The 18892-nt window shown below is 38.6% G+C and overlaps 1 protein-coding gene across 2 annotated transcripts in view; it reads right to left on the minus strand.

Moving 5' to 3' along the window:
* Nucleotides 1-18892, minus strand: part of HOMER3 (homer scaffold protein 3) — an 88334-nt gene that overhangs the window by 68774 nt on the left and 668 nt on the right. The gene's annotated exons all lie outside the window — the stretch shown is intronic.

The following is an 18892-nucleotide window of genomic DNA, read 5'->3' on the forward strand; positions in this document are numbered from 1 at the left end:
TACACCTTTTAGGGACATATCTCTTGCAGGTGCTGGAGTAGAGGTGCAGTGATGAGAAGCACTATCTAGCCGATTCTGATTGGCCGATTGCAGATTGACCATTCCACCTTATACCGTACTTTAGTCATTAGCATTGTGGCTATAGTAGCTCATGTTGAGGTTGTCCATTTCCATTCCTTAATTTACATTTCTATTTTGACTACAGCAGAAAAGAAGAAGATTTCCATTATCACCAGGGGAAAGCAACAGATTTGTAATTAAATTTTTATTTTGTGTTTCACTATATTTTATATTGAAAATGCAACTATCGCATTTTCTCTTGTGCGTATGACACTTCATTACATTATTATATTGTGTACAAATAGGGTGATGCAACTTTAGAATTTACTACTAACACGTGAAGCCGCACCTCTACACTATTGTGCGCCTAGAGATGCGCCTGACAGAACATATGCATGTAAATATGTTTACTTTATATGCGTTTTTAACTATGTAGTTTTGTATCGCACATGCGTCCAGTTCTAAATGAGCCCCAGTACGTATTAGTTAACTAATAATACTAAAATATAAGGAGCAACAGTAAAAACTGCTCACGATGCAAACTTTACAAAACCCACCTAAAATTGTATGTAGTTCTGACTACTGCAATGCTTCTTCATGAAAATTTGGGTAGAAAAAAATGAATGGCAAGTAGCTGCCCCACTCACCTTACAGCAACTACTGCTCTGTTATTACATACTTTTCCCACAGCAGTCTTTTTATTTCAACTACTGTAGGTTTGGTTGCATAGTCAAATCTGAACCTTAATTTCTATATCTAAACTAAATAATAAAATATGTTTCTTACTTTCCATTTCAGGAGTAATAACTCTATGTTGGACACTAAAATCTCATGGAAGTCAGGATTTTAATTAATTTGGTAGAATACTAAACAAGATCCTTAGCATTCCTCCCAACTTTGCAGTTCTTAGAATCAGGACAAATTGTGACCATACCCAAGGCCGTTCCTTATAATTCTGTTGTGATAGGCAGCCCTTTACTCTCCACCCCTCTCATCAGAACACAAAATGTATTGCCGCACATACCAGTGGTAGGAGCACACAGCACTTGTTCAACGTTGCTCTGCTACCTAAGGCATGCCTTCCAACTATGTGACCCGCGGGGATCTTGTGCCCCGTTAGGGACAGGGGGACAGAAATCTGAAGTCAGCACCATTCTGCCTAAACGGGGACAGTTGGGAGGTATACCTTAGGATTCTACTAAAACCCGAACCAAGCCCTGGAATAACTGCCCCCCAACAAACTATGTACTTTACTTCTAGGTTGCTCAGAATATGCTAATTATCGAAAACGCTACTCTCATTTCAGGTCGATTTATCAAACCTTCTAAAAAGGAAAATGGAGGTGTTGTGCATAGCTAGAGATGTGCGCTGAACCTCATGTTTTGGATGTGGTTGTAGTTCTAAAACATGTTCGCGTTTTGGTTGTCTAACTGGTTTTGCCAAATTAGCGTTAAAATAAAAATAAAAAAAAAGAAAAAAAAAAAGATCTGGATCTATTTAAAAATTGTGAAGAAATAGGTAAAATGTCATTTTGAGCTCTTTTTGCTCCTATATTACTTTTTATAGCATTAACATTGTTTTCCAGTAAATTTTCTAATGATCCATTCACAACTGTCTCAATTGTCACCAATCTTGGTTAAGGTCTGCAGCAGGGGCAAGCTTCTTTTTTTTTTCCTTTAAAATGTTCCGAATAGGCTCCTGAGTTGAATATTGCCCCCAGGGATAAAATTTGCTAGGACTCCTCTAGTCTGCAGCGAACTGTCTTAATGAAGAATTATTTAATTTTGCTATCGTTGCATTTGCTTTCCCCCATTCAATTCCACGAATAATGACTCAGTCTTTGGACTGTTACTATAGCTTCACTGTCTATGATGCATGCCCTGTAACATTCAAAATGTATTGTGTGCATAGTCTTTGAAGTTTTGTAGTATGGGTGCAGACCACCTTTGTCTCTCAGCATCATCATTTACAGCAAATTACGTAGCGCTTTACAATTTGGTATCTACTTGTCTAATTATCTATTGATGCCTCGGTCCATCTAATGACATCTAATTGTTACTGCCTCTTCACTCTCCATGATGAATGCCAACGTTCCAAATTTAGTGTGCGTGTAGCATTTCAACATTTTTATCTCTAGCACCTTACACTAAATTTTTTTTGTTGTTTAATTTATCTAATGGGCTTGCTTCAGTTGGTGACATAGCAGATGATATTTTTTTGCAGCCACTGCAAGGTTCTACATGTGGTCACTAAATGTCAAAAATGCCCAGAAAAAACCCTCACACGCAAACACACGCAAATATAAATGTCCCTGAATGACATTTCCAAAATGGACAAGTATGACACTTCCAAAATGGACAAGTATTGCAAAATACAAATGATTAGAATATATAGCGTTTGTTTGTGGTGTACAGCTGCATTGACACTCATACGTAAACACTCTTTTTTTTAAATATAGATGTCCCTGAATGACCCTTTGAAAATTGACAAGTATTGAAAAATAGAAATTATTAGAATATATACCGTTTTTTTGGGGGTGTTCAGTTGAATTTACACTCACATGCAAACAGATTTCTTTAAAAAAAAAATATTCAGATGTCACTGCCCCCCACAAGATTACTTTCACTAGAAAAACTTATAATTTGAAGATAAATAAATCTATTTGTTTTTTGGATTCTGCTGCTAATAGTCATATAGCAAAAGCACATTGTTTTTCTCCACTAAATATACTACTTAGTTCAGAATAATATCGAACACAATCTATATACTAGTAACAATAACCAGTAGCCTAATTGATAAGCAAACTATTCTAGCCGACTGATCTCTACAGAACGGATTTAAAATAATTACAGAATTCTATTGCTATGTCCCTGTTTCACCATGAACGCTATTTTCAGAGCAGAGCATTGCAGCTAGCCCTCTCCCTACAAGCTGCCTTTTCTAAAATGGTACTTGAAAAAACTAGGTAGGGCTGTATATAATATAGAAGATATCGATCTAAAACTCTTGCATCAAAATTTTCCCAGAAATTATGTTTTGCCTCATTTTGAGATCTGCAATTAGCGCCCAAAACCGAGTCATGACTCTGTTTCACTCGGATCCACTGGGATATGTCGAATTTCTCCAAAGCCGAACCGCTCATCTCTACCAACAGCAACCAATTAGATTCTAGCTATCGTTTCTCTAGTACAGTCTAGAAAATGATAGCTACAATCTGATTGGTTGGTATGGACAACACCTCCACTTTTACTTTTTAGAAGGTTTCATAAATCGACCACTCACAGTGCAATTTAGGACACCACAAATTCTCATGTTTTTTTGTAATGGTGCCTTTTAAATAAAATGGCTTTACAAAGTTACTATATTATAAAGAAATGCATTTCTGTTATGAGAAGGGGTAGGAAAGATACAGAATCCAAAGAAAAATGGAAAAAAAAAAAAAAAAAAAAAAATCTGTCTGTGTTTGAACCTACTCCTTATAAAATATTAATCAGCAACATACCAAAAGAAATTGGCTTTTGAAGGCTTAGTAGCCAATAGATTGTAAACACTTCAGCTAGAAAACATAACATAAAACACTGATGGCAGCATAAAACAGCTTCTCACACATTGTCTGTCCTAATGCACAAATGTACACCCCATCTGATCTCTGGGCTTGTTTTGTGTTGACCTCTATGTCCAAACAGCTTTGAATTCCTATGCATTTGAATAGTCTTAACAGCATTCGATGGGGAATATTTCATTAGGAGATTTTGCTAGTATCTTAATATTGTAATATTTTCTTGATTGGCTATACATTTGGCTTCAAATGTCCAGTAAAAATGTGGAGTTAAGTTATTCTACACTGATAACAAATGTAATTATAAAAATGCAGTTAACAGATATGGTGAATATCAAAATGTTTGACTGACCTAAATAATTGGAATGTCAGCCATAGTCTCCCATTAAACCGTGTCCTCAGTGGGAAAATGATTGTGATTCTTAGTGGAATGCTTGTTTGACTTCAATAACTTGTGGACAAAGCGTGCCTTTGTTTTATTCTACAGGAAACATTCTAAAAAAAAAGCTATATTTTCATTATGACAAATAGTTCAGGAAACAGGCCCAGATGCTCTAAATTAAAATTGAATTTAAAGAGACTTTAACAGGTTGTTAAAGCCTTTAAGGTTTTCATAACATTAAGGGCCTCAAGTAGAGTAGGGTGCAAGTCCATTTTATGTGCTAAAATACGCCTTTCCTTAACGCACATATGAAAAATGCGTATATGTAAGTACCTATGTAGACTCAGACACATCTTCCCCTTACTACACTCTACACTTAGAGAAGCGGAACAAGGGAGTGTTGGGTGCGCTGAACCCCTGGAGCACAATACGTGCTGCGTCTGCTCATCAGCATGGACTTTGCAGATGTTTAAAAAGAAAAAGGATTACAAGCACCATCGTGTCTGGTATTCAATGCCCGCTGGGACCTGTAATACACTACAATAGATAAAAGGAGTTCCTGACACTCTTTTACCCATTTATTGCACAGCTAATTTCATTGAAGTGTCCTCTTCTGTTCTAAAGCTTGAAATCCGTCGTGAACAAAAACAAACAACCAGATGGACATTGAAGAAATGCTCCTTGAGATGCGACGCTAATGACAGGCTGTCTGTCACACTAATCAATACAAAGTGGCTTCGCTCTGATTGGACAGAGTGTGGGAAAGCTGAGCTAATTTCAACAATGTGATTTCTACATTATAGCAATGTAGCACGCTGCATTTAGTGGCAAGACCCCAAGCTCAGCATATTTTACGTCTGCGTTTTTTCTATAAGCCCCCAAGAGGTTATGCTATAGAATAAGTAAGGTCACTCTCCTCTTTTAGGTAGTGCTTCAATGTACATAAAACTTATGAGACCTTAAGGATAAGTGGATGCAAATGGTATGCAAATAGAACTGCTACCACATTAGCATGTATTCCCTTAACTCTCGCATGCTTGATGCATGTATATACTATACATACTAACTTACCCTATCCTTAGAGCTCATAAGAGGCTTTTCAAGTAATACATTCACTTCAATAAGGTGACCTCATTGCATCCTTGGGTGATCTTATTTGTCTACTGTGTTTGTGTGTAATATAATATATATATATATATATATATATATATATATATATATAGTGGCAAGAGCCCGCTACTGCAGAAGCACACGCGAACAACTTCTTCCTTTTTATGTCGTTTTATTGTCAGGATGGTAAATGTTTTGAGACCGTACAGATTTCACAGCATTTCTTGGAGACCCTAAACGCTAGCTAGACATAGCTCAGCTCTCAAGACCAGCCAGCTTCCCCAACGTTGATCTCCCTGAACAAATGGCACAAACAAGCTTTTATACATGTTACTCCTCCCCCAGCCTTAGCTTGATGGACAGGTGACACACCCACCTTCTCTTTAAAAGAAAACACCCATCAGTGGCTTTGTTTGCACAGACACACCCTGTCTGTTTGCGGAGAGGAAATCATGTAAGTTAACAAACTTTAAACTACACATACGTTTTTACCTGGTTTAATCTCAACCTACGTGCATAACTGTGCCAATGTTTTATTCTGTTTGTATACTTTCTTCGCCTCTTGTCAGAAAAATGGCTCCCTTTGTTACAATATATATATATATTTATTTTTACACACACTGTAAATCATATCTATTAATTTTAATGGGATTTTTTTTCAAAATATTGCTCCTTTTTGTCTCTGCATGTGTCCCCCACCAATAAAAATATATATACATTAATTGTGTGTGTGGCACCTTAATAATAAATGACAATGATAAATCACATACTTGTGCTTATGAATGTATGTTTTCAGATATCTGCATATATGTTACTAAATAGAATATATATATATATATATATATATATATATATATATATATATATATATATATATATATATATATATATATAATAATGTTACATGTTCTATGTTCCAGACCATTTCTGTACTAATTTGATTATTTTATTATTTAAGTAATTGAATTGAGAGTATTAACCTGTCCTTTCAGTTCCAATGTGCACGTCTCCTCTTCTTCATTATCCTCTTTCCCCCAATCACCCATCTCTTTCGCCCTCATACTTATCTTATCTTTTCTCCTTACCATCATTAATTCCCCGACTTCAAGCTAGTTCCTATCTCTATACTTAAGCCTCTCTCATCAACCTCTTCTGTCTTTTATCCCCTTCATCAACATCCCCTTCTATTATCACCCCTTAGGGAGGGAGGAATGTTTAATATAGTTTTATCCGCTAAGAATGTTTTCATTAATTTAAGGGGCATTGCTCTGTAAGACATGGTCAATATGGTTTATGTTTATGTAAACAGTAGTAGTACAACATTCTTTTTCAGGACAATTTTGATTCCCAAATTTAAGTTGCTCATATCATATTACATTAATATTTTGAACAAAGCCACAGCTATAAATTAAGCAGTCCATGCGAGTTCAATGTAATTGGCAGTATACTGGTTGAGGGAACCACAGAGAAACATGTGTCTCTACATGGCACCTCTGTCTGGGGTACGCTCTCCTTAACATGTTGTTGTGGGGCTCAATCATTTCTAGTTACGTCCTCATTTACATGGGCAAACTTCAAATGGTTCTTGTCACAAATATTAATTTCATTACAACAATGGGACATTGTCATTATGGCACACATACTGGGCCTGAGTCATTGATAAGAGCAAAGCCAAAAATAGGAGTAACTTTGCACCTTGGCAAAACCATGTTGCATTGGAGGGGGAGGCAAACTTAAAATGTGGGGACAGATTTATAGTTGGGATAGGGCATGTCCTAGGTCAACTTTAACTTTCATTATACAAACAAAGTTATCAAGTATTTGTGTGCTACATGAAAAAAAGGCCAGTATTTTCCTTCTGTGCAAAACACCCCTTGCAGTGTAACATGGTTTGTCCAGGATCAAATTTAGTATCTATTTTGCCTTGCTTTACTTAATGACTCAGGCCCACTGAGTGCATCGTGCATTTGTTATAAACCACACATATATAGGCTCTGCATACTCCTGAAGTCGACATGAAACAGATCTAAAGATATACATGTGGTGTTGTCTATGGGTGTAGGTTTACTCTGCTCTACTAGACCAGACACTGCAGGATATGTACAATACCTATGTGGAATATAAAAAAACTTAAAGAACACACAGAAAAAAAAAAAATGAAGCAACTAATGTTACCTGTCAACAATATAGTGGATAAGAAATATATATATTATATAATTTTATCTTATCCTTTGAAAAACATTTATTAATCTGTCCTTAATGTCCGCTGTACATAAATACATTTTTACAGTTGCTCCTGATTGAAGACATGTTTTCGCATGCATACTCAGCTGTCAACACTAGTATTCGGAAAGTAAACTAGCCCCCCAGTTGGAGCAAGAGGTACGGTAGAAACCCAGCCTACTTCTGTGTGTGCCAGAGTCTGACTTGGACGTGGCTGCATGAAATGGTCATACTGTAAACTGCCTACGTAAATCTGCCTATTCCGCACCCCGCTCACTCCCCTAAATTGTAGGCTGTAGTAAGTGTTGTTAGCGCTTGAGGTCGACTTAAAGGTGATAGGATTCTGTTGCGTCTTGTCCGGTTCTGAGCATGCGCAGCATGATTTTTGCAATGATATGCACAAAACCGGCAGATATGTTTCTCAATGACTCTTTAAAATGCCTAGCAAATATGTTTCTTTTCCAAGTGACCCAATTTGTGCCATTAAGAGATCTCTACTCAAATGATTTTATAAATTCATATCCCCCACTTGATAATAAGATGTAAGTGCAGCTCATTTTTATGTAGCCTTGTGATTGAAGGTGTTGTTCACTGTTTCCTTTTTTATGGGGTACTCTTTTAATGAACCAAAGGCAGATGATGCTAGTAGTCTTGTGTTTGAGTTAGGAAACATAAGAACCACTTGGCCAATCTAGTCTGCCCAATTTTTAACCTATGGTAACCTCAAACCCTATTTGATCCGTTATTCTTTGTAAGGATATCCTTATATCTATCCCAAGCATGTTTAAATTGCAGGGGCGCACGCAGGGGGGGGTGGGGGGGGGGGGTTTCTGGGTCTCCAGAAACCCCTCCCCTCTGCTAACGAAGTCCCCCCTTTCCCTTCTCTGCTCCAAACTATACATATTAGGATCTTTCCAGGTAAGTTGTGCTGTAGGCCATGCACTATTTTAGTTGCCCTTCTTTATACAGTCTCTAATGTATTTATATACAGGGAGGGGATCGCGGGGAGGGGGGGGTGCCGCGATTTTTGCAGAGGGGGGGTGCTCGAATTTTCACACGGGAGTCGCGAGGGTGCCGTGACTTTTGCATGGGAGTATGCGGATTTTTGCACGCGGTGGGTGCCGCGATTCTCGCGGTAGGGGGGGGGCAGGGTTTTCACCAGTGCGGGAGAGCCAGGGGGGGAGCTGGTGCTGGAAGAGGGTGAGAACCATGAAGGAAGGGGGTGCTGGAAGAGGGTGAGAGCAAGGGGGGAAGGAAGAGGGTGAGAACCATGGAGGAAGGGGGTGCTGGAAGAGGGTGAGAGCAAGGGGGGAAGGAAGAGGGTGAGAACCATGGAGGAAGGGGGTGCTGGAAGAGGGTGAGCAAGGGGAGAAAGAAGAGGGTGAGAACCATGGAGGAAGGGGGTGCTGGAAGAGGGTGAGAACCATGGAGGAAGGGGGTGCTGGAAGAGGGTGAGAGCCAGGGGGGAAGGGAGTGTTGGAAGAGGGATGAGAGCTAGAAGGGAAGGGGGTGCTGAAAGAGGGGTGAGAGAGCCAGGGGGGGGGAAAGGGGTTGCTGGAAGAGGGGTGAGAGCCAGGGGGGGGGAAAGGGGTTGCTGGAAGAGGGGTGAGAGAGCCAGAGGTAAAGGGGGTGCTGGAAGAGGGGTGAGAGAGCCAGAGGTAAAGGGGGTGCAGGAAGAGGGGTGATAGCCAGGGGGGAAGGGGGTGCAGGGAGTAAGGTGAGAGGGACAAAGGAGAAGATGGTGCAGGGGCATAGGTAAAAGAAAGTGTAAAGGGAGAGACATCTTAAGAATGGGAATGTCAGGCAAGCAGCCATCATAAAACACAAGTAGTAATGAAGAATGGGAATGCACAGAGGGGACAAGTGTTAAAATAAAATAAAAAAAATCAAGCCTTCATACTCCATTCACTTATATTTTCCATACCCCCACTTCTAAATTTCCACTTTGACCACTGCCCTTGGTCCCTGCTCCCGACTGACTGTGTGAGCTGACAGCTGCAGATCCCTTATTGCCCAGCGTGCCCAGTAGGAATACAGAACACAGGATGGCATAATCAGGTAAGTTCATATATTTTGTCATGTGCAATGTGTTTTTAACCATCCTTTGTTGAACTGGGGGCACTACTGTGTATCCAATGATGTTTAAAACACTGTATTGTTCATTATTGCGCTGTAATTATCTTGCATATTTATCTGTACATAGACTTAATTAAGAGGAAAAAACACTGCTTGTCATAAATTTTATCTGTGATTGTGTCAACATATCTATTTTTGTTTGCATTGTAAATGGTGTATTAAGCTGCTCCTGGGACTCACACTCTCAATATCCGATATGCTGTACCAATTTTTATTTGTGAATGAGTTTTTTGTCTGGGCAATACTGTAGGGCATAATGTTATTTGGGGGCACTACTGTATGGCATAATGTTATTTGGGGGCACTATTGTGGCATAATACTGTGTGGTATATAATTTGTGGGCACTACTGCATGGCTAAATATGAATTGAGGGTAATATTATGTGGCATAATATGACCCGGGGGCACTACGGTGTGGCATAATATGAACTTCTGCCAAAGGCAAGTCTCTCATTGTTGAATATGACGGGGGCCCAAAGAAGTTGCTGTACTGAGTCCCAAAATTCCTCTTTTCAGCCCTGCCTGTGAGTCAAGGGGGTAGATGTCTCCAGGTAAATAATCTAAATGTTTCCTATCTAATCAAACTGATGGATCACATCGAATTATCTCTCACCCACCTCCTCTATCCCCCTTAATTAATATACTGTGTTATTTAAAATGAATAGAAAGAACGGATAACCAGTTACAATAGTATAAAAAAATATTTTTCTCTGACATTTTTCTGTAGATGGAAATACTTTTAATGCGGCCGCGTGGGTTCAAATGATCATTCAATAGTTATGTTTTTTCTGATATATTTGTTAGAGTTTTATTTCATGTGGAATGATTCATGAAAATTCTGCCATTACTATTTAATTGAGGGAAAGGATACCTGTTACCTATATGTGTATAAGTATTCTGTTGTTGCTATTTTGCGGGAGATTTGAAAAAAGCAAAACATTGGTTTCCTACAGTGGCGCCTGTATAATTGGTGGTATTACTGTAGTATGGGGTGGCGTGGTGGTGGCAATGTTGTAGTGTGTTTGGGGCTTAGTATTGCTAATAAGTATGATAGGGTATTGCTGTAATGTGAGGATGATGTCAGTTGCTGTAATGTGGGTGATGCCGGTTGCTGTAATGTGGGGGTGATGCCGGTTGCTGGAATGTGGGGGTGATGCTGGTTGCTGGAATGTGGGGGTGATGCTGGTTGCTGGAATGTGGGGGTGATGCTGGTTGCTGGAATGTGGGGGTGTGTGTGGAGGGGAGGGGGTGATGCCGGTTGCTGTAATGTGGGGGTGATGCTGGTTGCTGTAATGGGGGTGATGCTGGATACTGTAATGTGGGAGGTGATGCCGGTTGCTGTAATGTGGGGGTGATGCCGGTTGCTGTAATGTGGGGAAGCGGGGTAATGCTGGTTGCTGTGATGTGGGTGGGTATCGATGTAGTAGGAGTGTGTGTGGGGGGTTATTTATTACTGTAATTTGGTTACTAATAATGTAATGTCATGGTATTTATTGATGTAATATGGGTGCTAACAATGTAATGTTGAGGGTCATTAGGAGAAATAAATACCCCCCCCACACACACACTCATACTACATCATGTTGTACTGCACCAGCAACGCACACTGCGCCAGCATCAGTGTGCAACAATATAGTGCATGGAGCCCACAAGAGGTGGGCCTGTGTGCTTTAAATGCCAGGGCTGATTTTTAGTCCAAGTCCGGCCCTGGTCTACCCTGTAGCGTATCTTTGTGTCATCTGCAAAAAGGCATACTTTCCCTTCAGTGCCATTTGCAATGTCTACAATAAAGATATTAAAAATCACTGGTCCAAATACAGATTATTGGGGCACTCCACTGGTAACCTTTCCCTCCTGTGAATGCATTTCATGTACTACAACTCACTGCTTTCTATCCTGCAACCAAGATCTCATTCATTCAACCATCTTAGAATCCAATCCCAAGCTTTCAAGTTTATTTAACAGTCCATGATGTGGCACAGTGTCAAATGTCTTACTAAAATCTAGATAAGCTATAAGCTACATCTACGCCCCCTTTCCCCCTATTACTTTAGTCACCCAGTCAAAAAACAATAAGATTTGGTTGACATGATCTCCCACCGAAAAATACTGTTTGGGATCCCGTAAATTACTGGATTTGAGATATGCTGCAATTCTTTCTTTTAACAGGGAAGCATCTTTCTATCACACTGCTTAAATTTAAATATTTCGCCTCCTTTTCTAAAGGCAGCAGAATTTTTTAGCAAGACTGCTTGAAAAGTGGCAAGTTAAAAATGTCATCCTCTAGTTAGTATTAGCAATATCAAATAAACAATATGTATATGGAAAAAATACTTTACAGATTCTGTTATTTCTGATTATCTATCCTCTAAGGACATTCATTTCCAGCAAGACAAATGCTAAGGTTCATAGCACTGAATTGCTCCCATGCTAACAATGAATTGAAAGTGGAACATTCTTTCCTTGTCACATGAAAGTGATTAAGCGCATAAACTGATGCATACAGTATATTCAGAGCTTAGTCACTACCTTCATTTCATATCAACAACATATCACCGTGCTATGAATGTTAGCACTTTTGTAGCTGGAAGGGCCATGCGACACCACCCTAACATTGATACCCCAATGCATAAAAAAAAAGTAAAATAGAACTAAATCTAGCATATTCATTATGCTATACTAGACATAATAAATCAAAGAAAATTCTACCTAGATTATGAAATTGGTTTAATAATATATTAACGTGATTATGACCTCTCCCAAAGACACAAGTCGATTTTGATAACATTGTTCGTAGCATTGAAGTAAACTAGTGGTTAATGTACAGCATATTGGTGTACATTTCAGAGACCTGGTTCTTGTCACCTAGATTGAATTGCTTATGTAGGGATGTCTGTGTCCAGCGGACCAGTCAATTATTACTTTTGGCACACATCCACATGCTGAAAGATTTCAGAAATACTTTTGACAAGAAGTACCAGTTGTGGAGGGAGTCCCACCAACGCCATTATAGATTTGTATAGGAAAGTCTCAAACATCAAAACAATGCCTTTCATAATCCATACGAGACGAATGCTGTATATATTTATAATCAGAGAAACTGGCTACATAAAATGTGTCATTGAAATATATTAGTCTCATAAAGAAGATATAACGATCACATGTCTTCCCAAGGAGTCCCCCAAATATAATCATGTTTCCTATGCATCTGTGCTCAAAATCACACACTTAGGGCTAGATTTACTAAACGGCGGGTTTGAAGAAGAGGAGATGTTGCCTATAGCAACCAATCAGATTCTAGCTTTCATTTTGTAGAATGCACTAAATAAATCATAGCTATAATCTGATTGGTTGCTATAGGCAACATCTCCACTTTTTCAAACCCGCCGTTTAGTAAATATACCCCTTCGTTTAATTCTCACATCCTCATATCTCTGCTATATGTTAGCAGAGTTAGATAAAATATGTATATATTATCACTAGAAGTGTGCTTGAACAAAGGGTCATAAATACAGTTGTAAAACAGATTAACACATACTTTTTTCAGTGAGGTCACAAGGAAAGGTTGGTTGAGGTTGAAAAAAGGTTTTTAAAAGTGCTAACATGATGTTAGAAATTGTCTGTTCTAGGGGCGCAGTGTTTACTACTAATATATTACCCAGCCCTTCTAACCTTCCCCAGGCAGCAGATAACATTAGTATGTTTTATTTTAAGAAAACTGTATTACATATTGTGAAAAGGGAGGTGTTTACCAAAGGCTTCTAAAAGAGGAGTTTGGTATTCAGCTGGCAATCTGCAGGGAAAGGCTGCAAACAGAGTTACACATTTATACAGTAGTGCACCTAAGTTAAAGAGATAGTAAAGTAACTTACAAGTTTTGAAATGATTTGTCGCTCTTTCCACAACTAGCAACAGGCTGACTGGATGGATCTGCACTGAGGCTAATCAAAACAGAGTACCTGCAGGGAACTCCTTTTTTGAAGGCAAGGTGGGAGTGCAATCTGTCCATCAAGCTAGGGCTGTGGGAGGAGTGTAAAGTATTGCCTGTTTTCTTTATGCAGTGTGACCAATGCCAGACAGTGGCCAGTGTCTAGGGAGCTGGTCTCTGTTACTTTATCATTTGGGTCACAAGGAAAATGTGTGCAACATTATGTCATGAATTACTTTGCCACCCTGACAATAAAAAGCAAAGTAAAAAGCAAGAAGATGTTCATGCTCATGTCACAAATGGTGTCCGAAGTGGGATGCTCAGGGAAGCAAATTTCTGCTACCTAACTCATGTAGACATTAAAATAGTAGAAGTTTTGAGAGCCCTCGTGAATGTGGTCGCAGCACAGCAAGAGCAGCAAGCCCAGGTGCTATGAGTTGCAGAGGCACAGGAGGAAAATACTAGGCTCTTACGGGAAGAGTTAGTCCAGGTGAGGCATGACAGAAATGTACCACCTGGTCTGGCTTTGCAGAAAATGTCACCAGCGAAAGAGAATAAGTGTACTTGGTGTCCTTTCAGAGAGCTGCAAAAAGGGCAAATTGGCCTCCTGAAGTTTGGGCTAAGAGGCTGGTGTCATATCTAACTGTTAAAGCCAAGCAAGCTTATAGGGATCTGGATGAGGATCGGGCCTCTGATTATCCATGCTTAAAATATGAGGCATTGGCTCAAATAGGGGTTTCTGGGCCATGCTGAAAACAGCGCTATCACGAGTTTTCAGCGCTCAGAGCACAATTGGCTGAGCTTTCCAAAATCTTTAAAAACAATGGCTGCAGCCAGAGGAGAATTTTCCTACTCAAGAAATTGAATTTTTGGTGATCGATCACTTCATCCAGGGTCTGGACCGCTGTCTGCAAAATGAGTGCTTGCAATCTTGTCCTAGCTTTGGTTGACTAGAGTGAGCTTACATTGGTTTTCAGCTCTGCCTTGCCCGAAATCATAATGAGTTAGTTGCCAAAGATGAAGGTCCTGTACATACATGTCACAACTGAGGAATATGAATCTCCTTTATGTATGTCCAGTTTTCCCTACTGTACAGTGCTGCCGAGCACTGCTGTACCTTACGACCCTATGATAATAAAAATAATAATATGAGAAAACACTTCTGCCAGTCACATTTAAAAACCAAACAATTATGGTGGTGGCTGTTATAGCACCTAAACTGACGTATCCACTTATTCTAGGGTGAGACTTCTCACTGTTTAAAGAGGTCCTCAGTGAGTCAGACATGCCGGCAACGGATATTATGAACGGAAGCCTGGTCTTAAAGGATCTGCCTTTGAAACCACTAGATCTAGACCTCGATCTTTGAGAACGCCTAAACTAGAATGTTATCCTGTGGGTCACGGCAAGACGTCCACGAAAGTATCCCGGTGCAGGGAAGCATGGAGAGTTCAAAGCAGCGTTGGCAGGTGACTTTGCGGAAGAGGCCTCCCCACCTGTTTGTGAGGGTACAGACTGGATCGCAATACCAGTTTTGTTTCCTTTGCAGGACTTTGCTTTTGACCAGCTTAATGATGCAACTTTAGAACATGCATTTAAAAGTGTGACTGAGGTGAACAGTGTAGCGAAAGCCGCACCTGCAGTAGGTATACTATATTTTGTTGTTAAAAATAATTGATTATGGGGCACAGGCAATAATGACACTACAGTCACTACAATGGTGGCTCAGCTATCAGTCTTTTACACAACCTTATATAAGTCATACAACATGAATATTACTATACTAAACATTCATCTTCTAAAGCTGCATTACCACCTAAGGCAATGTTCTCCAATGGTGGCCCTGCTCCCTAGCTGTGGCACCAGGAGCTGCTCCATTTACGGAAAACTGAAGAGCCCCTGGAAACATACAAGTAGCAGCCACCTGGGCATTTTACTTAGTGTGTCTTTCAAGAAGCATATCAAGGAGATAAGCAAAACATGTATTAAATAACACAAATCTGGAAAGTACAGTAAGCAGCAATTTTAACTTGTCTACTGGATAAGTGTACCTGCACTATACAAATCAAAACAGTGAACGGACTGCCATAGGACAAATGGGCATTGTCATAATACAGCACTATTACATCTTAAGAGTACTTGCAATTTGTATATACTAACTTATAAAGCGCTATTTTTTCATCACACTCAATAAACGTAGTGATCAGGACTTGTTAGTAAATAGGAGAATAAAGCTCAGGCAGTAATGTGTTGCTAGAAAGCTGCATATGAAAATCAAAGTTTGTTTCCTAAATATCTGAGCAGCAGAAAATAAGACCTGTACAGCAGCTAAGAAAAGGGCACTAGTGATTACATCCACATGTAAAACTTTGCATTGCTAAAAATCACAGCATTGCAATCAAGCAATATTTATGCTCTCTGCAGAGCAATGCATTCAGAGAACAGTCTCTCTACCACTGCTGTTATTCTGAGTTGTCATTCTAGGAGATGTCACTTTGCCAGAGATATTGACAGCAGCATTTTACAAGTGCCAAGCAGGGGTATTCTGATACCATAAGAATGTAGCAGTAAGTGACATGAGGTCATACGAGAGCACCTATAAATAAACATACATGAATCTTTGCAGATGACCAGCTGGTCTGTTTAAAGAATCAGACACACTTTTAAAAATAAAATTTTTGATCATTTTTAAAAGGTTACAAAAATTTTAAATATTGTCATGATGACATCTCCATCGGATGACATGTGACGTACTGTCAAAACTTGTACGGGATCAGGTTCATGTACACATCCAATCATACTTCTATAATTAACCCTACACCTTATGCTACACACAAAAAAAAATCTTATTTCCAGCCCTCCAAGCATTTTGAAAACAAACAAACAGGGGCATTTAAATTAATGTATACATGTTGCTTTTGCTGAGAATTCAAAATTGTCTCAAGTTGCTTTGTGAGCAAAATAATACATGCAAACATTACACAGATTACATGACCCCTGGCAGTCACTGACAACATGATGGTCTCCGTCTATTCTTTCACCTCTCCAATTGCCGAAATCTGCGTTGAATTAATTCACAGAAGTTAAAGGTGTTTTTTAACATCAATTAATTCAACCCAGATTTCTGCAATTGAAAATGGAAGTGGATGAACTTGAGTTGATAATAGCATTGCTTTTTAAATGGGACATGTTACAAAGTGTCAGCTTGTTGCAAAATAAGTAACTTTTTTTTCCCCAGGAGAAATTCCTTTCCACAATTTGTGCCATTGATGTCAATGAGAAAGAAATCTTGAGTCAGCCAAAGAACAGCAATAACTGTCAGTGTAAGCAGATAACCTCCTGCTTATTGACCATAGAATATAGTTCAGTATATAATTCCAAAATATGTATAAAAATCCTAGTACTTAAACATAGATATGAAGCACTTGCCTTCCACATGCCCTCAATCTATAACTTTAAAAGGCTGCTTTGTCAAATGTCAATCTGCATATTATATATCTGTACATATGGAGAAAGTGTCTGTAAGGCAACACATTAACAATTACATTTTGTCCTATTGTTTCTGGCATTGAATTAGTGCCATCTGTTTCAATATATGTCTCACCAATACTTTAAACAAAAATCCCAAACTTCTAAGGGTTCGTTCTCACTAAAATTTTGAGCCAAAAACCAATTTCCTTTTGTTTTCTTTTAAGCATGTACAAAGCTTTTACGTATTTTAGCCAATGTAAATTGCGCTGTACTTTCAATTTAAAATACAAAAACAAGCATCAACAATGCAGTTTGTTTACCACACTTGTCCACTTTTCAAAATGTCTTGGTGTGAACTACTACATAGGGAACAAGGTGTTCTACCTGTAAGACTTTAAAACACTGAAAATCATTTTTACTGATGGAACCCTAAATGTTCTACTATTGTACCACTATTGGATTCCATCTTTGAAAGCATGGCTCTATCTTATAGCAAGTCGCTCTCCAGGAAGTAAGCTTCTTTAGTTCAATTATTCAATCCTACAAGTGAAAGCTGATATGAGTAATTCACTAATTGGGTCATACTATATGATCCACTTTTAGAGCTCCCATGTGTTTTTCATGAACAGTCCCTTGTTTCTACTCTATTGGCTAGATTTACTAAGCTGCGGGTTTGAAAAAGTGGGGATGTTGCCTATAGCAACCAATCAGATTCTAGCTGTTATTTTGTAAAAGGTACAAAATAAATGAAAGCTAGAATCTGATTGGTTGCTATAGGCAACATCCCCACTTTTTCAAACCCGCAGCTTAGTAAATCTAGCCCTAAATCTTTAACACACATTACTTATTTTCACATAATTCAAACTCTGGATGCTTCCAAAGTAAAAGGTTGTTTTGCATTATTTGTTAAAGAAAGTAAGAGGTTAATTGTATGTCCTAAATAGACTTCAGGTCACATGGGTGTTTTTCATTTCAAATTTATAGGAGCAGTATCAACCTTGTAGTATTAGAAACCACATTACACAAAATTATATCATATGGCAGTGACCCTGTTGCATCATTATGGAGTTTTTACACACATTGATAATGTGCAGGAAAAATATCACACTTACAAATGTATAAACCTCAGTAACAAATGTACTAGGCAAAGAATATCACACTGTGCACATTGCTGTTGCCAGAGATTCCAGCAACACAGTACACCTTTCCCAACATCAGGAACCCTGCTAGTTTCAGCATACTGCTTTGCTTATCTAGAACCTATATACATATGTGTTTTAATGATTTTCTTTACACTGCAGCCATATCTGAATGCCTGCAAAGAATCATTATACAGACAGGGGAAATTAAAATATATTAAACCCTATGTAGATGTGAAGAGAAAGAGTCCTGTGCTCCAAATTATATGTTCTGTAAACTGCTGCAACATAAATTATACACCAAAAAGAAAGAAATCTTAGTATGCCTGGTGGGCTGTACAGAACTACATGGAAACAGATTGTGGAGAAAAAGACAAGTGTGTGTGTAGATAAACATGCTCTTATTATTTCAATATGGCAATAAGAGTGTGCAGATCTATATATATTATTATATACCCACATTACATATATGAAGATATAGATATATAAACGACTAGTAGTTTATATTGTTAGCTATATAGACAGATTGAAAAATATATACATATAGGACAGACACTAAAATATATATTACATTAAGAATACAAATATAAAAATGGAGGTGTTTTAAGCATGTATATCTGCTTAACAGGGATCCTATGGTATTTGGTGTATACCTTATCCCCCTGCATGCAGTTTAAACAGGGTGGACCATGAGACTCAGATTCTTCCAACTTACTACCTGTTACCTGCACTGTCTGCATTAAACACACACAAGAATACAAATATATATTTCAAAAACATATAAGGGTCAGTATTTATATGCAGACTGCGCACATTAATTTATTGCAAATAATTGTAAATATACAATCCATATCTCAAACTATTTATAACACCCCTGAGACATAA

The sequence above is a fragment of the Mixophyes fleayi genome, chromosome 1 (genome assembly GCF_038048845.1).
Source record: "Mixophyes fleayi isolate aMixFle1 chromosome 1, aMixFle1.hap1, whole genome shotgun sequence".
Taxonomy (NCBI): Eukaryota; Metazoa; Chordata; class Amphibia; order Anura; family Limnodynastidae; genus Mixophyes; species Mixophyes fleayi.